This window comes from Paroedura picta, chromosome 10, assembly GCF_049243985.1.
Source record: "Paroedura picta isolate Pp20150507F chromosome 10, Ppicta_v3.0, whole genome shotgun sequence".
NCBI classification, from domain to species: domain Eukaryota; kingdom Metazoa; phylum Chordata; class Lepidosauria; order Squamata; family Gekkonidae; genus Paroedura; species Paroedura picta.
Window position 1 is genome coordinate 65,035,959 of NC_135378.1, and position 5,314 is coordinate 65,041,272.

The 5,314-nt window shown below is 43.8% G+C and overlaps 1 non-coding gene across 1 annotated transcript; it reads left to right on the forward strand.

Annotated features, from left to right (window-relative positions):
- Positions 1–1,875: 1,875 nt before the first annotated feature.
- Positions 1,876–1,947, forward strand: TRNAA-UGC (transfer RNA alanine (anticodon UGC)). Its single transcript has one exon. It is a non-coding gene; the product is annotated as a tRNA-Ala (tRNA).
- Positions 1,948–5,314: the final 3,367 nt, after the last annotated feature.

Genomic DNA, 5,314 nt, shown 5'->3' on the forward strand with positions numbered 1-5,314 from the left:
CAATGTGTAATTTAAAAAAACCTAGCAGTATCGAAAAAGGAGAGAAGAACTAAACATTCAGAAAACATGGCTACTGAATACTAATGCAGCTGGAAGAATCTCTCCTTGCACTTTCAATAAACTCCTGCCTGAAACTGACCAATAAGGTGAGACCTACCATGCTACACAACATGGACAGTGGAGGTAGGGTTTCCGAGGGGCAAATAAAAGGGAGGAGGGGAGGCAATCTGACAGAATCATTATGCTTTTGAATTCTCTTCAGCTTGGGAGCATAGCAAGGGGGGGGGAGAGAACATCAAAATAGCGCTCTCAAAAAAACTGAACATCAAACAGACAATGAACTGAGTGCTGAAGTAAAATACATGCAGAAGGGGAAAAGAAAACCCAGAGAGAATACATGGTAAAAATGAGGGGAAACACCAGTACATAAAAGGCCCAGACCTAATCACTCCTTGGCCTGTAGTTGAGAAAGCCAGGTTTCACCAGCTCCTACCAATAATTAAGAAAGCTGAGAAGGGTTAGTGGGAAGTGGAGGCAATGATAATTGCAGTCAGCTAGAAAGAAGGCTTTCTGATTCATCTGCAGATGACCCATCTATGATGTGCTCACTTACTGAGTAGGGAGGTCAAGCAAGCATGAACACCATGAGAATCAAATATAACCTCTTGAGTCCCAAGAGTCAGGTTCAAAGTCTAGGATAATGATTTGGGATCTCAATCCTCTGGTGGAACCTGGGGATCCCCTGGAATTATAGCTCATCTCTAGACTAAAAAGATCAGTTACCCTGGATAAAATGGCTGCTTTGAAGGGTGGACTCCATAGCATTATTTGCCACTGAAATCCTGCTCCACCCCCAAAATCTCTAGGTATTTCTCAGCCAAGAGCTGGCAATCCTAGATAATGTTCATAAACTCAAAATGCAAATCCAATTTATTTAAATACAGCAGAAAACAACTGTGAAAAACATTCCCATACATCAATATTTGTTCACTAACCATTGTCTCAAAGCAGAGTCCTAGCCGCAATCCACTTTGTAGAAGGCTTTGTAGAAGGTATTCTTCCTGAGTCTAATTCTGAAGCAGAGCCCCAGATGTCAGGAAGGCCTCCTTGCAACATCAGGAACTCTTCCTGTGAAGAAGCTGGGTTTTTGTACCCTGCTTAATTACTATCCAAAGGAATCTCAAAGCGGTTTACAATCACCTACCCTTCCTCTCCCCACAACAGACACCCTGTGAGGTTAGTGAGGCTGAGAGAGCTCTGAAAGACCTGCGACTGACCCAAAAGTCACCCAGGATATGGAGTGGGGAATCAAAACCAGTTAGCTTCTCTTAACGACTACACCAAGATGGCTGAATATACTGGATGACTCTTAAGCTTGTCCATTGCCCTAGGAGCAATTCCCCTTTCCTCCTGGCAAGACACAGTGGGGCAACTCTGTGCTCAGGTGCTGATTTCAAGAGTTCCAACTGTCAGCAATTCATGCTCATCTCTTCCCAGCTATGGCAACTCTCCCAGGGAGGATTGTTCTATTCTTACTAGCCCATAGTCAGAAATTTGTTTTTTTTGGGGGGGGGGATCTCTCTTTTGACTTAATTTTTTTTTAAGCTGATGTGTTGCAACTACAATTCAGTCATAAAACTACAACAGGTTAAGGTCAGCTACCTACAATTATGTGGCGTATGATAGCAACCCCAGATGGCTTTGGCTATCAGTACTAACTACATAGTAAGGTGAAGTGTGAATATCACTTCTGTATTGAAAGAAATCCACTGGCTTCCATTCTGTTTCTGGACACAATTCAAAGTTCTATGAAACTACTTCTAAGCTGTGAAAAGTTTTGTGCTCTTTTGGAGGGAAGAACTATGGCTCAGGGGAGGGGCTGTGGCTCAGTGGTAGAGCATCTGCTTTGCATGCAGTAGGTCCCTGGTTCAATCCCTGGCACCTCCAGTTGAAAAAGGAACAGGCAGCAGGTAATGAGAAAGACCTTTGCCTGAGCTACTGGACAGCTGCCACCAATCTGGATAGACAATACCAACTTGGATGGGCCAAAGGTCTGATTCAATATAAGGCAGCTTCATATGTTCATGCATATTCTCTGGCTGCATTGTTAGCTTTTGACAACTTAGAGCTTTGTTTGTTTTTCTTATGCTTTCCTTGTAAGCCATCTTGAGCAAGCTCTATGGAGAGGCAGTATTAAAATTCTCAAAGGAAATAAATACCTTTTCCAGATTTCTGACTGGAAGAAGACGCAGGGCATGGAATGACTGATAGTCCGCTCCATTCATGCTTGAAAATCCATCACAGTAATTTGTAAATGACATCTAGCCTCTGTCTTTGTGTGTGTTTGTAACTGTAGTGCACAAAAAGCATTAACAATGCTAGTCGAGACGTGAAAGATAACTAAATCGCTAAACAAAATCAGAGTCCAATAGCACCTTTAAGACCAACAAAGATTTATTCAAGGCATGAGCTTTGGAGTGCAGGTACTCTTCCTCAGACGGCTCCTCAGCTTGCACTCAATAGCTCACGCCTTGAATAAATCTTTGTTGGTTTTAAGGGTGCTATTGGGCTCCATTATGCGTAACTGCATAGAGTTTTGCTCTGAACTCTAGTAACTGCTGCTGCTTAAGGTAAGTATATACTTTCCAGCCCTTAGATCAGGGGTAGTCAAACTGCGGCCCTCCAGATGTCCATGGACTACAATTCCCATGAGCCCCTCCCAGCAAATGTTGGCAGGGGCTCATGGGAATTGTAGTCCATGGGCATCTGGAGGGCCGCAGTTTGACTACCCCTGCCTTAGATCATGTGAATGTGATGCTGATCAATGTTGAATTGCTATCACCGCTAGATGTCACCAAAGGCTTAGAGATCATTGTCCTGCACTTAAGAAGCTGCTTAACCAATTCATGAAGTTTTAATGCATTGGATCACAGCACCTTACAGAAATAGGTCCACATAGTAAAAAAAAACATGGTGTTATAATCTAAAATATGCCTTATAGTTTTACTGATGGCATGCATATAATTGCATTGCCGAAAACAACTGCATTTAGAAGCGGAAGATTTTCACATTATCCTTATGAATTGGATTGTTGGCTCGATTTCAAGTAAAGTGATAAAGGGATGGGGGATTTCGGACAGCAGTTTTCCTTCTGTTGATGAGCACTATGGTCATTTCAAACAGAACTGCTTTTTTTTCCCCCTGCCCCTTTTCACAGCACAATCTTCCTCAGAGGGTTTAAAAAATTAATCTGAGTGTCAGCGCTCAATGAGTCAAGGGAATCAAGGCACTTCCATGGTGCACTATGCCACTGAAGGTCTAGAGTTCGGCAAAAAGGGGTAGAAGAAAAAGCGGTGTTGAAGGAAGCACTGTGGACATTTCTGACTGCATGCCACAGCAATTTAGAAGGGAAATAACAGGGTAGAAAATATATTAAAGCCGTTTCCCTCAAAAGCAGTTCGACCACACTCTGCTACTTCGACTCAAGGGGGTTGGTATGAACAGGTAAATTCCGCTAGCAGATGGTTGCTAAAACCTGTCTGAAATGACAGGAAAAACCCCGCTAGCAGCCAGTTATTAAAACAGAATACAAAGGCAGTTTGGAGATGGCCACAGCATTACCCTGACCAGGCAATCCAGGCTAGCCCGACCTTGGCCCATTCCGCACACATAGGATAATGCACTTCAATGTGCTTCGGCAGCTGGATTTTCCCGTGCGGAACAGGAAAATCTACTTCTAAAGTGCATAGAAAATGCATTATCTATTGTGTGCAAAATAGGCCCTTGTTAGATCTCAGAAGCTAAGGCGCGTCAGCCATGGTTAGTATTTAGACAAGAGACCACCAAGGCAGCAGGTGGCAGTGGCAAACCACCTCGGCCTATCCCTTCCCTGGAAAACACTATGGGGTCACCATAAATTGTCTGTGATTCAAAGGCACTTTCCATCATCATGTTGTACGTTCATAGAACAAAATCTAGCCAAATATAATCGAGGTTCCCCTTCCAGGAGTGTAACTTCAGTGGTGCACACTCCGTGCTTTCAGTTTTAATCCCTAAGGAGGAGTGCCTATTATATTCAAAGTTAATTCCAGGCATCGTCTGACTCATGTTCTCTAAACCAGTGGTCCCCAACCTTTTTATCACCGGGGACCACACAACGCTTGACAATTTTACTGAGGCCCGGTGTGCGGGGGGGGGGGGGAGTAGTTTACTCCTCTACTCTCAACTGCTGCCCTAACGCTCTCTGATCGCTATGGTAATGTTTAAACATCCCTTCAAAATAAGATACAGACACGCCGCAACAATGAACATAAGGAACATTTTATTTTCATGGAAATTTTAATTCATGACAATGACAAATCAATGGGAACCCTGAGCTTGTTTCTCTGCAACGAGATAGTCCCATCTGGGAGTGATGGGAGACAATGACACCCAAAGTGTGTTGTAAAGGGCTGGGGGGGGATGAAGTAAAGGGCTGGGGGGGGAGGCGTCCTTAGCGGCCCACCTCCAATTAGTCGACGGACCACATGTGGTCTGCGGCCCACAGGTTGGGGATTGCTACTCTAAACAAGGGGCAGTTAGGATGGGGGGGGGTAGAATTGAGGTGTGCATTTAGATTGCTCTGATTTCCCCACTTACATTTCCTTGTAAATGACTTCTGACAAGGCTTCACCAGAAGTAGATTCTACTAAAGAATTATTGCAAAATGTCTGCTCATTTTAAAAAAAATGAAAATAATGATTATAAGTACAACTAGAGGGCTGCTCTTGGCTTTACATTTCCTTACTTGCTTTCCAGGAACAGCTCTAAGGAAATTGTGGTTTTCCTAATGCAAGAATGCCTGCTCCAGATCAAGACATTTTGTCACCAGGAGCAGTTGTACTGCATGGTCAAAGATGCCTGTTAGGATCTTTTGCAGAAGTTACTGAGTGGGAACTCTCAGGTCATTCGTGACCACAGGTCGCTCAAAGCTGTCAGTGGTGCAGACAGGTATGAATTGGGGATGGTGCCAAAGTCAGGACCCCGACTCCATGTGTGTTTATGATCACCATGTGTGTTTATCCATGAAGATGGAGCAGCAGGGTGATGGGATAAGCTGGTAAGATGTTTGTGCTGTGCGTTACCATACAATTTGGGGTCCACCTGCAAATCTCCAGGAATTTCCCAACCTGGACCTGGCAACACTAAGGGAAGCTAACGTCCATAATTTGGAAAATTCCTGAAGAATGCTCACTTTGAAGTCGGCTTCTGCTTCATTAGAAGACTTAGTTCTTATATGCCACTTTTCTCTACTAGGAGTCTCAGAGCAGTTTAC